Source organism: Dermacentor andersoni, chromosome 1 (genome assembly GCF_023375885.2).
Source record: "Dermacentor andersoni chromosome 1, qqDerAnde1_hic_scaffold, whole genome shotgun sequence".
Lineage (NCBI taxonomy): Eukaryota > Metazoa > Arthropoda > Arachnida > Ixodida > Ixodidae > Dermacentor > Dermacentor andersoni.
Genome location: NC_092814.1, coordinates 6032020 through 6052647, shown reverse-complemented (window position 1 = coordinate 6052647; position 20628 = coordinate 6032020). Strand labels below are relative to the sequence as shown.

Below are 20628 nucleotides of genomic sequence, written 5' to 3'. Positions count from 1 at the left end.
CAATCACGAGCAATATACACACATAATTTCTCCAGAAGCTGACGCTGAGCACGGGTAGCGCGACGACCCTGTTGGGCTGACACGACTTCGTGGCAGCCGAATTCCGAATACTGCATATGCGGCGTGGGTAGCTATTAATCTTGTTGATAGGTCATCTTGTAGATTGTTGTAGCGAAGCTAGAACGAAAGGGTAGATGGAAGGCAGATGGAAGGCAGATGGAACAAACAGTGCTGAACCAGCTGCGAACAGTTGTTTACGTGTTGTTGTTGTTGTTAGCTATCACGTATGTGGCCCCTACCCACGATGGGGGATTGGCCATAAAATGACTGGATTATTCCAAATTAATATGGAGCATACATTTCCGAATGTCTATGGAATTAGCATTGAATAGCGTAGCACTATCGGTTAAAATAAAATCAGGAAAGTCATATCGAATGAGTAATAATTAATTTAAACATGCAAAATAAATATGACTTAGCAGGGCATTCGTTTGGATTCTGTTAGAAATGTTTGGACAGCGCAGTAAGCATCCCTGTTGCTGAATCCCAAAGTGGACGAAGGAAAAGCAGGTCCAGGCCAATTCTTCGAAAAGTATTCCACCAATCTTTTTCTTGCCCCAGCGGCGACAAGATAAAAGAAAGTCGTGTATCGTCTCCTCCTCATTACAAAACCTACAGAGGGGGGAGGGAACCAAACCCGACCTGTGTAAGTAGAAATTCAGGGAGGGAATGCGGCAACGTAATTTGGTGAGAGAGACCTCAATCATCCTTGTGTTACAGGATTTCTACGCCAGGGAAATAACAGGTGCTTATAACCTGGAGAAGCAGTCAGAAATGGGTTTGATAAGGCTTCTCTATTTGGTCGCATCCGAAATCTAGCCGCCGCGATCTGTGCTGTCACTTGTAGAATACGAAGAACAGGTCCGGAAAGGGATGTCTTTGCCAGTGAATCGGCCGTTTCATTAAAAAACAAACCTTTATGACCAGGTACCTAAATCAAATGAACACATTGCACATGGGCAGGAACTAGCAATGGAAGAGTTTTAGCATGGGTGAATCATTAGAAGCGGTAAGGGAAGAGCATACAGAAAGGGAGACAGTAAGAATAGCAGCTGTGGTAGTCATTTGGTCTACTTTACGTAAAGCTAAGATTGCTCCTAAAAACTCGGCCAGAAGAATAGGCAGAAATAGGCAGAAATAGCCAGAAATGGCGTGTTTACGTGCTCCGTGTCTCATGGCACGGAACTTCGGAAACGGCCGTTGCGCACTGCAAAACAAGTCTTAACTTGAACGCGTTGTTAAATTACAAAACACCCATATTACTTTCTCCTTATAAAGGAAAGTCAACAATATGAAAAAGGTAACGTTTTATTCATTACAATAATATAATTATGCAGCGTCTGCCAAGAAACATGGCATTAGCAATCCTGGGTGTCGCACCTGTCGCATTGTTGAAATCGTAATCATGTGAAATGGGCCCTATAAAAATCGCATTGCTGCGCGTGCGACCGCACCGATTTTCCTCGTTTCCTCGTCTTTCTTTTTCTCCGTGCTCGTGACGCTGCCCTTATTCGCCGCTGATGGCGGCACAGAAATCGGCTAAAATGTGTTTCTGACACGAAATAAGTCATAAAGTAACCTCCAAAGTGTGCATATTATCAAACGTTTTGCGATATAGTACATCGTTGGCGTGATTTTTACTCGCAAGCCGTCAGCGCAGCCGCCGCTGCAATCGTCTCCGCGAACCGGCTCGCCTGGCTAATGTGCGTTCTCATCGCTACCAGCGGCGTCGGCAAGACTAATTTTCACTTATGAGCGACATAAATGTGCAGACGTGCAGAAGAATATAGATGCTTTATTACCAGCTGCGGACGGGTCGCAAGGGCCGTCGGCGTTGGATCCGACGGCTGCCGAGCTAGGCCTATATGCCGTCTGCCAGTGATCGCTTGGCTTGCTCGGCGTCGCAGAGCGGCACAAGTTGGTGCGCGCCGCTGGACGCGGGCCCCGCTCAACTTGCCTGGCAAAACCGGCCGTGCTTAGTCCGATGATCTTCCACCACGACTACGTATCCCCAAACCTGATTTTGTGTCGACTTTTACCTCGCCTTGTGTCCTGCTCCGGAATATGCTTAATTCTGAAAGCGCCCTCGAGGAATATCTCGTACTAGTTGTACCGTTGTGTACGCATATTCATAGATGTCGCTAGCCGCACTTTCCGAGTCGCTGCTTTGCAGTGGATCCAATCAAACGTGGTTGGCCACGTCTAATTGGGCGGCGACTACAGCAAGCAGGAAATAGACGCCGCTGGACGACGAATACAAGGACGACCATGATGGCCAGGACATCGCAAAGCAGGACCTTTAATAAAGCTTGTCCAATCGCAAAGCACCTGCAGGTGCTGCAGACGAATTCGCAAGACGAAGCTCTCGCGCCGGCAAGCGCGCTGGCGTGCGCACGTCACAGTTTTGTGCGATCACGTGTCCGACTGTGTTTACATTCCTTACTTGGCCGATCTCGTTGCTCTTCAAACCGAAACTTAAGCTGGTCGCTACAAACAAGACTCAAAATAATTACCTGTCGCAGTCTGAAGCCAATGCTGTTTCGTGAGGTGATTACTGGGTCGTTAGCTACTTATTACAGCAGAAAAAAACGAGAGCGAAAATTTTTTTGTCGGTACTTTAAGCCTCTGGGCATAGCCAGGTGAGCCCTGAGACATGTGGCACCACCTTGTGGCAAGAAAAGAAACTGGTGCCGGATTCTCACTTCTTTTAACGTGTCGTTACTCCACTTAACCTATTTCTAACACCGTGAAGAAAACTCTGGAAATTAGCGACAAGCACTAGGAGTTCAACAGGTGCAGTACATAATAAATAGGAGCACCAAGTGCTCACTCGTATTCACCCGTGTTGGTCTTGAGCCAGACATCCTCGGCGTAGCTCGAGGCAAATTTCGAAGAAGGAACTTCCAGAAATGCAGTCGCTCGGGTAACTCGGCGGCCAGCCATAGAATAAAGAACAAACTTAGAGAAGGGAAACTGTACCTTCCGCCGTGGTTCGAAAATAAGCAGCGGCAGCGCATGGAACTTACTTTGGGGGACGCCAGATGACGTTGCTCAAACCGGAAGCGGAAGTGCACATTTTTTTTTTAGAGCAAAATTCAATATGGTCGTTTTTTGCCGGTCGCGTACGCTGGTACGCGCCGTGCTTGCCCTGCAGGCTATGCGGCATGCCTCAATGCCTTCGCTGCCGCGTAGGTGGTGCGTTCTAATTGCCAAGAGCCTCTACTGACGCCCATACAAACAAGCCACAAGTGAGTGAACAGAACGCGCGACTTTATTGGCAGAAGACAAGCAGTGTACATTCTCGTGCAATAGCAGAAATAAAGTTTGCATGTCGAGATACGCTGGAATCATTGACGCGAGCTCGTAAACGGCTCACCGTCGTCGTCGCACGTGGTGGTCAGGTTAACGAGCAACAACCAGCAGCGGAAACATATTGGACAGAGTGTGCCACTTGTTTGCAGCGACAGTCGCCGTTAAAAATGCCCAAATTGCATTGCGAAGCAATCGGGAGACGCAGGCATCTGCTACCGCAGCCTACACAGCGACATGGGCTACCCCAGATTTTAGCCATTCACTCCTTTCCAACCTGCACGTTTCTTTTCTTTCGGGGGCCGCTAATGTCTGGCTCACACTTGCTGTCTCACATTGTCTCACTATGGACAAGTCGCTTTCGTGGGCATCGCCTCCATCAGCTACTTTTGCGGGCCTTTCCAACCGTTCATGCCTAATCGCGGCCGAGAAAGGCCAGAGGCACAATATGCCCATTGCTGCAGCAGGAAAGCGCGAACGGGGAGCACGAATCACGGTGCATGAAAATTGGGAGTCTATGTCGCTGTGCAGACTGCAGGATCAAATGCTTACTACGAGAGGCTGCTTCCCAGTGCAACCGACCAGGCCGCAATATTCGAAAAACATAAAACTGCGACCGTAACCAAGTGGCATAACAGCAAGATTACACAGCAATCAGTCACCGCATGAGGTTCAGACAATACATTATACATTGGCTACGAACCATCTTACGGCATAATGCTTGCCTTTGTCACATGTGGTGGTCTGGTAACGAGCGACAACCTGCGGTACAAACAGATTGGACAGAGTCTCGCACCTGTTTGAACCAACAGTTGCCGTTGAAGATGAGCAACTTCCATTGCGAAGCAATCAGGTGACGCAGGCATCTGCTGCCGCAACCAACACAGCGACATGGACTACCCGGCATTTTAGCGTTAACTCCTTTCCAACGTGCACATTTATTTTCTTTCGGGGGCTGCTATGTGTGGCTCACACTTTGTCGCAATGTGGACAAGTCGCTTTTGTGGGCATCACCTTCGGCAGCCATTCTTGCGGGCCTTTCCACCCATTCGGCTATCAACTTCATACACTTCGAACCATGTGAGCACATATGCTGGTCTCCGTATTGAGCAAATCATGGCCGAGGTAAGCCACAAGCACAATTTGCCCATTACTGCAGCAGGCCAGAACGAACGGGGCGCACCAGTTACGGTGTGTGTATACTGGGAGACTATGTCGCTTTGCGGACTGCAGGAGCAAATGCTTACCTCGAGGGACTGCTTACCAATGCAACTGACCAGGCCCCCACATCTGAGAAACGTAACACAGTTACCACAGCCAAGTGTGGCAGCAAAACCAGATTCTGCAATCAATCACTTCACTGTAGCTTGCACAAAGACCCAGGCTATCAAGGAAGAGGAGCAATCATCAACGAGACTAGGAATATGGAAAATGAGAAAGCTTGCATTCAAGAGAGAAGCCACTCTGCTCTGCAAGCATTGAAGGCTAAAAACATCAAGAAAAGTAAAATGGTGCATAGCACATGTGCATAGGTTAATGCAAGACGCATGCCGATGCTGCATCAGCTATTTCAGGAGAGGAATTGCGCATGACAACATACACTAGAAGATACTGCTACAGATATGTTAGGCTGCTAGACAGTGACTGGTATTAAGTATCAGCGAAGAATCGGTTGACCTTTATATTTGGATGAGGATGAATGACCTCTAACAAAAATGGGCAATGAGAAAGCTTGCATTTATAGAAGAAAAATTACACTTGGCACAAATGGAATTAACATGGCTAGGAAGCTGATTAAGGGCAAACTGCTGGAACTCAATCTTTTGGCCAGCGTCGTCCGTGCTTGGTCAGATGTTGCAGGTGCACCTGAAGACGAAGAATTTCTAGAAAGTCCTTTTTGAGTTACCTGGATGACTCAACCAAATGTCCGTGCTGGTGGAATGGTGGCTGAAGCTCTTTTCAGTCTTGACACAGTCCTCTGCAGACTTGATATCTCATTCATATTCTTCTGCATGTGCTTCTTTGTTCTTGGTGTAAAAGCCTTGCAAATTCGGCTCCAGCCCCTTCCTGTTGGCGCAGATAGGAGCTCCTGTGATGACCAAGATGTGCTTGGCATAGACTCTGTTGAGGCAAAACGGTGACACATGAGATACAGCACAGATTAGCCAAATTTATGTGTGTTTTATATGTTCGAAGCAATTATACTGAACCATAAATATGAACAAACATTCATATCTGCTGCAAACAGCAAGCCAATACAGCATATATCAAACATATTTATTTCTGAACCATGTGTTGTTTACCTTGTAGTAGTAGCCAATGTCCACACAATGACCTTGTTGTAGCAGGCAGCAGCTTCTGTTTAGTGCGTGGAGTGTGTTGCTTTATACTGGTGCCGTCTTCATTACTGCATGTCTGGAACAGAAATTTTGACTGAATCAGAAATTGAAAAAGCAAAGTTTTAAAATGCAAAAAGGTGTGACATATATGTTGTAATGATTTGCGACTACAGAACACATGCAAATGTACACTGTCTGTTCTAGGGTGCTTAAGCAGCATGTTAAACAAATATTGCTATTGTCCATAAAATTGACGTCTGCCTAACTACAATGCATGTCAACAGCGCAAGTACTATTAAGATCACAAATGAGAACATTTGTGGGTTCATTTATACACTAGAAGTGATCACACTGCTAGTTCCACAAGCAAATGCATGAAAGTCATGAAGCTATTAGAACTGATGCATTATTTTTCTGCACGAACGTGATGCACCGCTTCACTACTGCAAAAATAAATGCCCTACGGTAAACCAATCTGAACAGCAAGAACATTTGGAACCAACAAGTACGAAATATGGGTGAATTATCATGCTTGCAACTGTTTAATACATTAAATTCTGTACTTTCACTTTATTTTACCAAAGGATTATTCGGTTTTGTGGACGAAAGACGTTGCCGGCCGACTCGAAAAAAATGTTTAATATGTATATTGATAAGGCTACTCAGTCACCTACAACCACGGCTACAATAACATGAAAAATGAGACGCGCGTTCCGATATCGCTCTTTCTTTCCTGGTTGTGTGTGTAAACCAAACGACAGCCTCGCAAGTAAAGGTTTATTTAGGAAACAGCAACTGAGATCCTCACTGCCCATATGTAATGCAGGATCTAGTTCGTTAACTTGTGCCCGCCTGGAAGGTAATGACACGGATATTATATAACGATTCAAGCAGCGGTGTTAAACGACTCACCGTTATTGCCGTTGTCAGCCGCAGCAAAATCCAGCTCCCGTTTCGATGCAGACCTGTTCCGAATGGCTCACGACCGAAACCCAACTGCCGGGCTTACATGTCCGCTCGCAAACACGTAACTTCACCCCAAGTTAAATAACGCGAGACATCGAAGCGCAAGAAACTAGTTTTAGAAACAAAGCAGTCTTGAGTGTACGAACGAATGAATCCGTGCCGCCGTGCACTCGGAAATACCGGTAAAAATTTTAAATCCAGGCCAGAGGTCACGTGAAAGATCGATGATGCTGAACGCTATTTGCGTTTATAATGGCGAAGAAACAATAAACTTACTAACAAAGAGCACAATATCTAATTAGCAATGATAATTTTGCCCTGTTTTTATGTAAAAGAAAATGCTTCGGTAATTGTAAGAGAAAGTTTGTAAGATAAAATTGCGCTTATTACGACGCCTCTACCGGGAAATGTTGGAGCTAACGAACGAATCCCGAAAGTGATGCTACTACGTCGGCTTTGTTAGCAGCGGCGCGCGGTCGATTTTTTCGCCCTCTGTGGCCATTTGTTGAACTTGAGAGTGTGCTACCCCTGGGCCAGCTTTCCGGGGAATCTCCTCTTCTGCTGACGGTCGGTTATCGCGTCACATCTCTTCACTGGCGCGGTCTCCTCCGATCTACTCCGATTCCAGCACCACCCTTTTATTGCCTCCGCCAGCGTTTCTCCGAACTTTCTGGCGGAGTCGTGCTCCCATAGCATGAACAAAGCTTGGGTGTCTTATAGACATTTCTCGCGTTTTCGGCCGCGGCCTCACACATTTTCTAGGAGAGTAGTGGCTCATCCCTTGGCGCACGCTCGGGCTGTAGCTCTCCCTTCTCGCTATGCTCGCAGTGTGTCGAGGCCAGAAAGGGTGTTTCGGCGCGCGCCCTCTCTCTTCTTCGAGTGCACTGTAAAATAATTTACACCCCTAAGGGTTTTTTGAGTGTCTATAACTAACCCCATAGTACCCTTGAAAAAGTTGGAACTTATAGGTAATTACACCCTTATGATGGTTCTATTTTCCCATAATACCCTATCCTTTGAGAGTGTTCTGAACAATATATTACCCTTTCACCCATGGGGTGTAAGGGTGTGAACAGGAATATATTACCCCTTCCCCTATCTGGTGTGATGCGCAATATAATAACCCTTCCCATAAGGGTGTTGAAGGGTGTTATATATGTATGTATGCACATATGCGTATGTCGTCTATGTATATCGAGTTTGATGCATCTGATGTATTCAATTTCGTTTTCATTTTTTAGCTGCATTGTCACAGCTTATTTGCTGAAATTATTTCGTATGTACCTCTCTTTTCTACATTTTTTGTTGTTGTTGTTCTGCACAAAAAAATACTGCCTGTACGTCCAAGTTATCATTTTTTTTCTTCACGTTTGCTGTAAAGTGCCTTGACTTACGCTATGTACCTATACTACTGCAGCACCCTGTCGAATTGTATGTACCATAGGGGGCCGAGCTTAGTCAAGCTGCAGTAATGCAGCTTTTTCCCGCCACCCCCTTTTTCTCTTTTTTAAGAGATGAAAATGAAGCTTTGAAAACTTTGATTTGAAGTACGGAATGTTGTAGCAGGTACATATGCACTTCATCTTATGTTTCGTAAGTCTACAGTTAGGCTAGCACACAGAAATGTTATGTATGATGTGCATACAATAGGTAATGTGTTTCCAAATTCACGGCATAGCAACTTTGAGAGAAAACACATAATCAGATGTGACTGTTCTGCGTGAAGTGGTCCCATTTACCACAGACAAAGAAATAGGGACTGCATGGAGGGTCATTTATTCTAGCCTCCTGTGCACTATTTAGAGCTTGCACTACGCTGTCTATGTGGTGACAAGTCTTGTGGCCGTTCTAAATTGAAGAACAGCCTCATTCAAACTAATCTTCTAGGCCACAGGCGAGGCTGGTGAGGCCTTTGCGTACGTTCATTCCAATGTTCAAAGGCGAGCCATCATAGATGAAACTATTTCTTCATTGATCGCTGTAGCAATCTGCTTCTTTCCTACCTGCAAGATGATTTGTAGCAGTTTAATGTGAGGAAAAGTACACGAAACATGACAAGCGATGCTTCCCTGCATCATTCACTTTAATATTTCAACATCAAATGAAGACCAGGATAAAGAAAACACAAGCAACGATAGTGCTTGCTTCCAAGATACTGTTATTTGGAAAGAATGAGGCATTTAATACTGCTAGATCATAAATGTAGGAGAGATAGGCTACGCAGTTATATGAGGGCGATTCAGAATGTAATGCCTTCAAGCCCACTACTTCGCCAATAATACTGTAAACATTTTGAACTCTTCACAATTAATGCACTTATGTTTAAGCTATCGAATGTCACTTTCCGCACCTTATCTGTTCTCGTTCCAGAGTAATCGAGCAATCCATGACACCAAGTGGTGACGTGCAGTTGAAGCAGCAGGCTGTAATTGAATTTCTGAGTGCGGAAGGTTGTGCGCGTATCAACATTCATCGCAATCTGACTGCAGTTTATGGGTGTGATAGTAGTTTGGACTGTTTGAATGTCGCGGCCGAATGCGCGTGACTGCTGTGGGGCGGCGACGGACGAAATAGAAGAGAAGAGCCGGTATCTGGGCGGAGACGGCAGCCATGCGAACTGCCTGAGTTTCCTGGGCTGTCCTTCCGAAGGAGCCGAGCAGTTCGTCTACCCAAGGCCGGTGTTCCTGGGTGTGCTGGCAGAACAGGCCAGGCTGTCTTTGGTCTTCAACCGGCCTGCTCCACTGCTGGGCGAGCATCCGACGCCGACATGTTCCGATGCAGCCAAGCCTTCCGAACGGTCTACCCTGTGGCGGGTAGATGTCCCGACCCAGCCGTCGCGCGAGTGGCTCGTCGTGTGCCGGTCATCCGCCCCGGCCTCCAGCCCCTACGCCACTCGCTGCTCCAGAATCATCTTTGCGCCTCTTCGTGCCGTGAGTGTGTGATACCGACGCGCTATCGGACGCCTTCCTACATTGACGCTGAGCTTGACTATACCTAAGCGACAGACACTCATGAAGGGAACTGTGTGTGTGTTATCGTGTACGTTATCCTAGTCCCGTCCCCGTGTCATTAAAGCCTCTCTGTGTTCATTGTGCCATCCCTGTGTGTTTGAGGCCTGGGCTTACATCTCCCTATCAGACATTTTGGCGAGCCTGCCAGGATTTTAAAACGCACAGGAGGAGCGATGGAGATTGAGAGGTTGTACGTCATAGGGAAAGAGCTAGGGATGACAGGAGCAGAGTTAAAGCGTTGGATTGATACAGAAATCGTGAGGGAACGCGACCAGCGCGCCCAACACTGGGAAGACGCGAAAGCGCAGGCAGAACAAGAGCGCCTACGATTAGAAGTGGAAGAACGGGGGCGAAAGCTCAAGATCGAGCTCCAGGAAAAGACTGCTGGCGCACAAGGCGCACAGAATGACAGAACTACGGAACAGTCGGTTACCAGGGCGGCTCCTGAGCTATTCAGTCCCCATAAGTTAATGCCCCCCTTTAACGAAGCTCGGGATGATTTAGACGCCTACTTGCAACGTTTTGAGCGAGTGGCAACTAGTCAAGTATGGCCTCGCGCAAAATGGGCACTCTACCTCAGCGTCTGCCTGACAGGAGAAGCGTTGACGGTCATAGGACGGCTTGATCCTAATGCAGCCCTTGACTACGACCAGCTGAAAGCTACTCTCCTTCAGCGCTTTCGGTGCACCGCTAAGGGATACCGAGAAAAGTTTCGAAACGCAAGTCACGAAGACAATGAGACTGGCCTACAATATGCAGGTAGAATGTCGGGCTACTTTGACCACTAGCTTGAAATGTCCCATATTGAGAGGACCTTTTCGATTCCCCCGGGGACACCATGATTGCTCAACAGTTTTTGAGAAGATGTTCTGCGTCGCTGCGAGTGTTCCTGAAAGAAAGGAACTGTCAGACCCTCGCTACGTTGTCAAAGAATGCCGATTGTTTTATAGAGGCACAAAACCTGACCCATCTAGGTAGGGAAAAGTTCTCTAAGGAGGTCGTGTTAGACACTGCTCGCAAGACTGAACCTCCAACAGCGATGCCGCGTGCAACTAATCGGTGCTTCCTTTGTGGTAAAGCAGGACATCGAGCTTCGTAGTGCTGGTTCCGGACTAAAGAGAACTCTACAGGTCGCGGATGGTCCGGCAGAAAGGGACAAGGAGGCGAAGCCTGAAGAAGGAAAAATGAAGGACAAGCTTCGTGTATTCTGGCTCCGTCGCAAGCCGAAAAGCCGACAGGAGAGGGTGGCGGATACGTAGTGCTTCAAGGTGGCGAAACGGTTCCGATAGGCAACATGAGGTTAATGCGACAAGGCCCCAAATGTGACAGTGGAAATCTGCCAGTGGGAAGAGGCTTCCTCGAATCACAACCGGTGTCTGTCTTACGAGACACTGGCTGCAATACCGTGGTCGTGCGACTCTCTTTGGTACCTGAGGACAAAATGGCTGGAACAAAAAGTCCAGTAATGTTGCTGGACCGCACAATTCACTACTTACCGGAAGCGATCGTACACTTAGTCAGTCCATTCTTTACAGGCGTCGCGCGAGTTAAATGTATGCGAGACCCCCTGTATGATGTGGTATTGGGAAACATTGAAGGTGCCCGTGCACCTGATGATCCGGCCAATTCATTGTCTCCGCAGAAACATAAGAGCGTCAAGACGAGTTACCCTACCATCAGGATGTCATCCACTGCTCAAGCAGAGCTACCAGACGTAGAGGGCCAAACGTTGTCCACAGCTAAAAACGCAGCCGCATCCTCAAGACATAAAGAAGACTACGAATGTGGTACCGAACTCGTTGCTGTGACAAAGGAAACGAAGGTACGGTCCCTGCCTACACTGCCTGTCCCGCAACCCGCAATTACTGGGATAGAGCAAGGCATGTTAAAAGCTTTAGAGTGGGACGATGGGTCTCTGAGGAGATGCTTCGAAAAGGTCGGCAAGATGATGGTCGCGGATGGCCGCGCAAGCAAATATTACCTACAGGACGACATTTTATACAGGAAGCACAAAGTATCAGGTGGGAAGATACTAGATCAGCTGGTGGCGCCAAAAGATCTCAGGGGGATGGTGATGAAGTTGGCTCATGAAGGGATCGCCGCCGGTCACCAGGGTGTGACGAAAACGGTGGAATGAATTGTTGCTCAATTTTACTGGCCAGGGGTCCAGTCGGAGACGAAACGGAAGAGATACGCAGCGCCGCATGCAAAAACCCCGCGAGAGCAAGGCCGAAAGGCCAGCTTCCTTTGTGTGCATTCCGTATGTCCGCGGTGTATCAGAAGCAGTGTGCAAGGCTTTACGGCCTTTCGGTGTTCGAACTGTGTTCAAACCCTCGTACACATTGGGAAATGTGTTCCCGAAGCCAAAGGACCGCACACCTCCGGACGAACAAAGTGGTGTCGTCTACAAGGTCGACTGCTCGGACTGTGGTGCCAGCTACATTGGTGAGACGGGGCGGCGACGTCGCACTCGACTCAAGGAACATTTACGAGATGCTACGAAAGCCACCCATGCTACACGTGCCAAGACGGAATTGGTTGATCATTGTTTATCAAAGGGACACATGTTCGATTTTGACAATGTAACCACGCTAGCACGGGAACACCGATGGGGCCCAAGAAGATTTGCAGAATCATGGTTCATCCGTCGTAAGCAATCTTCATGCAACTCTAACCGTGGCCCCCTGCCGGATGTTTACGGCAATTTCATAGATAAATAGGATGTATTTCTCATTTGTTGCCATTTATGTACTGACGATGCCACCCGCATAGGTGGCGAAACGTCTATGTTTTTTTGTTATTTTTCGTTGAGTAAAGCCAGTGAAAACAACACTTTGAAGCACGAAACGGTTTGTTAAATCGTGCGACGTCTGTCAACGAACGGTGCGGCACCATTTAGTCGGACGCGCTCCGCGGGGTACGATGTCTGTAATTGGCACGCCCTTTGCTCGCGTAGGCATCGATATTATTGGTCCTTTATCCCCAACTTCAGATAAAGGACACCGTTACATCCTCGCTATGGTTGACTTCGCCGCCAGATAACCTGACGCTCTCGCCCTGCCATCTACCGAGTCGAGAACTGTTGCGGAAGGACTCGTCGAAATGCTTTCCCGAGTGGGCTTACCACGGGAGCTTGTCAGCGACCGCGGATCCCATTTCATGTCAGCTGTGATGAAGGAGTTCAGTCGTCTTCTGTCAATTAAGCAATTGCCTACCACGCCGTGCCACCCCATGGCAAATGGATTAGTGGAACGATTTAACGACACGCTAAAGCGCGTGCTAGGACGGATGTGCCAAGAGCGACCTAAATGTTGGGACCGCTACCTTGGCCCGCTACTCTTCGCGTATCGAGAAGTGCCACAGAGCAGCATTGGTTATTCGCCATTTGAAGTATTGTATGGACGCTATGTCCGTGGTCCGATGGCTGTGCTAAAGGAATTGTGGACAAATCCCCGTTTGGATAACCACACGAAATCTTCTTACGAATACATCATGGAACTGCGTCAGCGGCTAGAGCGTACGTGCGCCCTCGCCACACAAGAGCTCACGAAAGCGAAACAGCAACAGAACACGTATTATGACAGGAAAGCCAAGATGCGAGAGCTCAATCCTGGATACAAGGTACTTGTTCTACTGGCTGGTGAAAGGAATAAGCTGATACTCATGTGGAAGGGAGCTTTCAACGTTGTAGAAAGGAAAAGTCCGTTGGACTATGTTGTTGACCTTGGGAGGAGAAGAACGATATTTCACATAAATATGTTGAAAAAATATGAAGAGCGACCCAACAGTGAATTGCTTCAGGTAACAGCGACAACGGTGGGAGCAGATGACGCGACAGGTCTAGAGCTTGGAGAGAACGCCGCCTTACCCATCACTCGTCCGAACGCAGACATCAAAAGACGTCGCCATTTCGAACCAACTGAGTATCGATGAGCGACTCCAAGTTGAAGTCGAGAAGTCTCGGAGCAGTTCCTTTGCAAGAACACAACAGGCGTTTGCACCCCGTGTCCTACGCTGGCCGGAAGCTTTCGCCAAGTGAAGCTGCCTACTCCACAATTGAGAGGGAGTGCCTCGCCATAGTATGGGCTGTACAGAAATTTCATGTGTACCTTTGCGGTAAACCGTTCATCCTGCAGTCCGACCACCAACCACTGCGATACCTCAATTCGGCGAAGCACGTGAACAGTCGCGTACAACGTTGGATTTTACTCCGTATGGATTAAGACTTTCATGTAGAGTATATTCGTGGCTGTGATAACGTTGGTGCAGACTATCTAAGTAGTATAGCTACGGACCTGAACTAATGTGTCATGAGAGTAACAGTTTGAACGTTGTGACTTGTGATACGCCGTAGTGCTACCCTCCTCGACTTCTTGAACTTGGGGGGAAATGTGATAGTGGTTTGGACTGTTTGAATGCCGCGGCCGAATGCGCGTGACTGCTGTGGGGCGGCGACGGACGAAGAGGAAGAGACGTGCCGGTGTTTGGGCGGAGACGGCAACCATGCGAACTGCCTGAGTTTCCTGGGCTGGCCTTCCGAACGAGCCGAGCAGTTCGCCTACCCAAGGCCGGTGTTCCGGGGTGTGCTGGCAGAACAGGCCGGGCTGTCCTTGGGCTTCAACCAGCCTACTCTACTGCTGGGCGAGCATCCGACGCCGACATGTTCCGATGCAGCTAAGGCTTCCGAACGGTCTACCCTGTGGCGGGCAGACGTCCCGACCCAGCTCTCGCGCGAGTGGCTCGTCGTGTGCCGGGCATCCGCCCCGGCCTCCAGCCCCTACGCCACTCGCAGCTCCAGATTCATCTTTGCGCCTCTTCGTGCCGCGAGTCTGTGATACCGACGCGCTATCGGACGCCTTCCTACATTGACGCTGAGCTTGAATATACCTAAGCGACAAACACTCATGAAGGGAACAATGTGTGTGTTCTCATGTACGTTATCCTAGTCCCGTCCACGTGTCAGTAAAGCCTGTCTGTGTTCATTGTGCCATCCATGTGTGTTTGAGACCTGGGCCCACATCTTCCTATCACAATGGTGATGCCTGTGTTGACGTCAGCACTGTGCGGATGCGGGAAAGGACTGTGAAAGACAAAAATCCTGCCGCATCAAATCTCCAGGATCAGCACTGAAGTGGACGGCCCACAATGGCTTCTGATGAGGATCATGAAAATCAGGCGGATGAGTTGACTTGGGGCAATCGCAGGATCAAGCAACACCAGATTGCAACAACATTCGCCATTTCCATTGGCTCAGTGAACCACATCATTAAAGACCTGCGTTACAAGACTTGCGCGTGTTGGGTACTACGGCAACTGATGACTGAGATGACAAAGTCGAAGCACAGCCAACAAGTTCAAATCTTCTTGTAACTCAGGAGGTTCTTTATGATGTGGTTTACTGAACCAATGGAAATGACAAGTGTTGTTGCTTGATCCTGCGACTGCCCCGAGTGCACTCGTCCGCCTGGTGTTGATGATCCTCATCAGAAGCCGTTGGGGGCCGCAAAGTTTGGTGCTGATCCTGCACATTTGATGAGGCTGGATTTTGATCTTTCACAATCCTTGCCCACCTCCGCACAGTTCTTACTTCAACACAGGCATCCTCGTAAACTGCTTTCAGACGGCAATCAATATTGGTGGGCGCACAACCTTCTGCACTGAGAAATTCAATTATAGCCTGCTCTTTCAACCGGACATCACCACTAGATGCCATGGATTGCTCGATTAGCTTGGAACGCAAAGAGATAGGAAGGTGGGGGAAGTGACATTCTATAGCTATAGCTTAAACATCAGCGTAACAATGACAGATAGCTCAAAATGTTTGCAGTACTACTGGCAAAGTAGTGGGCTTGGAGGCATTACTTTCTTAATCGCCATCATATTACAGCAATAATGCTGGACAGTTAGTTTTTCTGTGTGACATCTGACCCAAAACTACGATTTAGAAGGTGCACAAATAAAGATGCTCGTTTTGAGCACAATCAATTGCTCACAAATATATCAATGCTTTAGTATGCAACAAGTTTACAATCAGAAACCACATCATTTTCCTGCAACTTTTCCCTACAAGCAAGTTTTATTGAAAATAACGTGCCGCCGTATGCTTCGCTTTGCAGTGCAGGGTAACCATCAAGAGGTATGTTGACATTAATGCCTTGTTCCCAAAACAAATTGCTTAAATGCGAACCATTATCTCACAGAAGGTGGTGGCCACAAGGTAAAAAGCAAACTCGTGCGTTTACGGGCCACAACAATGACCTTGCATGCACCGGATAGTATAACACATGGCATTGTTGTTTTGCCTGCCTCCTCGGGAATTTTTATTGTCAATAGGAGTAGGACTCAACATTTTCACAGAAGCTTGCTCCTTTAACAACAAGGAGCAACAGCGATCCTGTTCTTCAGATTTCCCAAGCAAACAATGCAATCAAAGAAATCAAATGTTGTACTGAAGGGAGCGCGACCAAGAAATGCCTCGCTAGAAGCTTGAGTCACGAGAAGTCCTAAGCTGTAAGCCTTCTAGCTAGGATAAAAGCGGAGGTCACTGTGTGCTACAATTCTTCTGAAGAAGCCATATAAAACAGAGACAAAAACGAAATAGAATGACAGCACATGCTGCCCTTCGCCTTGTCCTTTGTGCATTTTCTGAACTGATCCCATATGAACTTGCCCAGTTAGCTACTGCTCCCAGCCATATGCTAGTGTTTTCGGGAAAATATTACAAACAATAGATATGTCAGTGTCTAAAATACTGTCCTAATGAAGACAAAATATAGTAACTATCTGTTGATGGGTACTTTCCATAACTGCAAGAAATACAGCTGTACACTCATAACTGAAGAAGCCTTAGTTTTTTTAAAAAGGACAGAAAAGACATTATCAAAGTGGTTCTCTGCAAAGTCGGATTAAAGGAACAATGCATTAGCAAAAACTGGACTGCACTCTGAAAACAAAAGCCCCTTCGTACATGTTCTATATTGTCCTCCGGAACCAGGCAAAATAAATTAGGTGTTTCTGTCACAGTCACGGTAGCCTCTCCCTATCATTGTTGCCATCTGATATATGAAAGCACGCGATACACTCGGTTTCTGAAGAAAAGATTATTTCAACTGCTATGTCGTGTCTTCTAGACACTGACGTCATTGGGAGCACTCGTGAATTATGAATGAAATATACCATACTGCTACTCACAAACAGCCTCAATTGTACACTGCGGTTTTCTACACTCAACAGAAAGTTTTGACATTTTCCTCAAACTGACATACAGTCATATTGACAATAAGGACGAAGAACATAGTCACAGTTCCTTACAGGGCCCCTCACCAGGTCTGGCCATTTTGAGCTCACAAGCGCAGAGCATACACTGCGTGATAACGATCGTGTCTGCAAAGTATTACATCGCTACGCCGGAGAAAGACCTGAAATTTCAAACCGAATGCTATTTTCCCTTTCCCTCGCGACCTCCGCCCTTCGAGCCGGAGGATGACATACACATGCTAACGCACCTACATACATGTGTTTGCACTGTGACGTCGCTCGCGGTGACACGTAAATTCAATCATTAATCAAGGCAAGATCTGTTTGTGAATATGTGGTTTGAATGGACGAAGTAAAGCTTAGAGAAATAAAACACAAACCGAATGTCTGCATGTTTTGTTTTACTTCGCACCGCAGCAAGAAAGATGTACTTCCGTTTTGTCTGCTTCTTCAAAACGTGAAGATTAGACTTGGCCACAATCAATAAGAATAAACAAAAAGAAAAGCAGAATGCATGTAAATTGAGCTTGCAGTAAAATATAGATATATGTGCATACAGGATTACAACCATTAACAAATTCGAAGGTAACACAGTTGCATAAAGTTACATAGAAAAAGAAATACCTACAATTGGTGACAACCAATAATAACAATAACAAAAGGACAGAAAGCATAAATATCGGCCTTACGATGAATTATAGATATGTGTGTATTGACACGTGTACTTTTTAACTTTCTCAGGTGACCACTTTTCCTCTACCTGCATGTATGGGAAATTTCGTGAATGTTAACGATGGTTCTATGCATTGTCTGTTGTCAACAAAGCTTGTGGAATCTGATTAGATACGCGACACGAATTGTGCAGTCCTTTCTGGAAGACACGCGGGCACCACTGATTACGCCCAAACCTTCGACGAGTCATGTATAGAAGCTGACGCGTTTGACCAGCTCATTAGTTGCAATGATCGCCGATTGCACTCGCCGCTACCGTAACGCTTTGAGTGATTTTGTGGGCACACTTTCGCGTACTAACGAGTTCGCTTCGCAATTCACAGTTTTGTGACTATGTTATTCACCGTTGCTACAACGTGACATCCAGTGGAGGTGCTCTGCGTTCATTTACCAAACGCCCCCGCATAGCAGTAAAGCAAACCCGAACTGCGAAGACAGCACCAACTTCGCCGTGGACCATCGAGCTAGCCACAGGCTACAAAACCTGCCTCCGGAGCACGCACTTCCACCAGAGCACGACACAAAGAGCAATACCCAGTCAATAGGCACGATGAGAGCTCCAGCGTCACCTGTTCTGCTGCCTCAGGAGCCACCGACCAGCCGGGGATCACAGCTGAAGACCCAGAGCTGTGGAGCTATACGAAAGAGTGGTGAGATTCAACAACTGAAATTGCGAGGACAAGCTGCGCCATGTCTATTTATCTTTACATGACTCTGCTCGAACATGGTTGGAGAATAGAGAGTCGACATCAGCGACATGGCACCTGCTTCGCAGCAGCTTTCTTCAGACATTTACGAGGGCCGTACGGAGAAAAAGGGTTCAAGTGCTTCTAGAACATCGAACGCAGTCACATAACAAAAAGTCGTCATCTTCTTTGAAGGGATTACCCGCCTGTTTCTTCATCCTGGCCGTGACATGCCAGGAGAAAAGGAAGTTCGTTTCCTGCTGAAGACTGTGAGGCAAAAGCTTTTTGCCTGATTGATCCACGATCCGCAGAATACCGTAGCTGAGTTTCTTGACATAGGCAACGACGATTGATAAAAATCTGGAAATGAAGACTAGGCCACATAAGTGCCATGTGCCGCGCCGCACTGCGGAATCCGTCAACTGGGCTCCAACAACCTCCGCCAGGGCTCGTGAAGAACTGCGCTCCCTTCGTCGCAACCTCATTGGTCAGACTTCTTCGAGGGCGAACTTTGGCGGTCACTCAGAGTTTCTGAAGAGCAACGCGAAATTCCGCTGCCCGCGCCGCAAGCGATGACCTACGCCGTTGTCGCCTTAGGGTATCCTGCCACGCCCGCAACAGGGCCCCGTAACGCTGCAATTGGGTCGTCCGCCGCCCAGCACAACTATCCGAGGAAGAAAGACTTATGGTTTGTTCCAGACCACCGTCTACTCTGATATCACTGCGGAGCAGCCGGCCACCTCTACCGCCGAGGCGGATATCGTCACATGGGACTACGAGGGTTTAGAATGGGCTGGGGTGCGTTTGGCAGGCATTCTCAGATCATGAACAGCAGGTTGCCATTATCTCTCAAGAGAAAAGTTTATAACAGCTGTGTCTTACCAGTACTCACGTACGGGGCAGAAACCTGGAGGCTTACGAAAAGTGTTCTACTTAAATTGAGGACGACGCAACGAGCTATGGAAAGAAGAATGATAGGTGTAACGTTAAGGGATAAGAAAAGAGCAAATTGGGTGAAGCAACAAACGCGAGTTAATGATATCTTAGTTGAAATCAAGAAAAAGAAATGGGCATGGGCAGGACACGTAATGAGGAGGGAAGATAGCCGATGGGCATTAAGAGTTACGGAATGGATTCCAATGGAAGGGAAGCGTAGCAGAGGGCGGCAGAAATTTAGGTGGGCGGATGAGACTAAGAAGTTTGCATGGACAACATGGCCATAATTAGTACATGACCGGGGTAGTTGGAGAAGTATGGGAGAGGCCTTTGCCCTGGAGTGGGCATAACCAGGCTGAGGGTGATGATGATGATGTTTTGAAGCGAGAACGAAGACAATCCTCGCTTAGATGGCCTAGGGACAACGTCGGTGTGCCCTTTCATATACTCGACGAGGTTTTGCAACTCCGGGTCTGCTGGCTGCTGTTCAGCGAAGTCTTCCGCGCTTAAAATGCCAAGGAAGGCATCGTCATCTTCGTCATCTTGCGGCGGCGAGTCACTGGGGGCGCGTGATAGGCAATCGGCATCAGAATGTTTTCGTCCGGACTTATAGGTTACAGTGATATCATATTATTGCAGTCTTAGGCCCCACCACGCCAGCCGTCCTGAAGGATCCTTTAAGTTCGCTAGCCAACACACGGCGTGATGGTCGCTGACGACTTTGAATAGCCTGCCGTATAGGTAAGAGCGAAATTTCGCTGTAGCCCAAACGATGGCGAGGCATTCCTTTTCGGTTGTAGAATAATTGCCTTCCGCTTTTGACAACGACCGGCTAGCGTAAGCTATCACATGTTCATGTCCATCTTTTCTCTGCACTAGGACAGCACCGAGGCCTAGGCTACTGGCGTCAGTGTGGATTTCGGTATCGGCGTCCTCGTCGAAGTGCTCAAGTACGGGCGGCGACTGCATGCGTCCTTTGAGTTCTTGAAATGCGTCGGCCTGCGGCGTTTCCCCCTTTAACTCGACGTCACATTTAGGTAGCGTTGTCAGCGGCTCAGCGATGCGTGAAAAGTCCTTGACAAAGCACCTGTAGTAGGAACACATGCCAAAGAATCTCCGCACTGCCTTATTGTCGATGCACTGCGGAAACTTTGCGATGGCAGCTGTCTTCTGCGGGTCGGGGCGGACTCCAGACTTGCTGAAGACGTCGCCTAGGAACAGAAGTTCATCGTAATTGAAGCGGGACTTTTCGGGCTTCAGAGTGAGCCCTGATGAGTTGATGGTCTCTAGTACTGTCGCTAGCCGCCTAAGGTGATCGTCGAAATTTCCGGC

The 20628-nt window shown here is 47.7% G+C and overlaps 1 protein-coding gene and 1 long non-coding RNA gene across 2 annotated transcripts in view; one reads left to right on the top strand and one right to left on the bottom strand.

The window, feature by feature from the left end:
* LOC129380402 (synaptic vesicular amine transporter-like) overlaps positions 1-20628 on the top strand; it is a 1298997-nt gene that overhangs the window by 980425 nt on the left and 297944 nt on the right. The gene's annotated exons all lie outside the window — the stretch shown is intronic.
* Positions 3314-6718, bottom strand: LOC140215187 (uncharacterized). Its single transcript, XR_011892127.1, has 2 exons — positions 5673-6718; positions 3314-5490 (listed from the first exon to the last, which is right to left on the bottom strand). It is a non-coding gene; the product is annotated as an uncharacterized lncRNA (long non-coding RNA).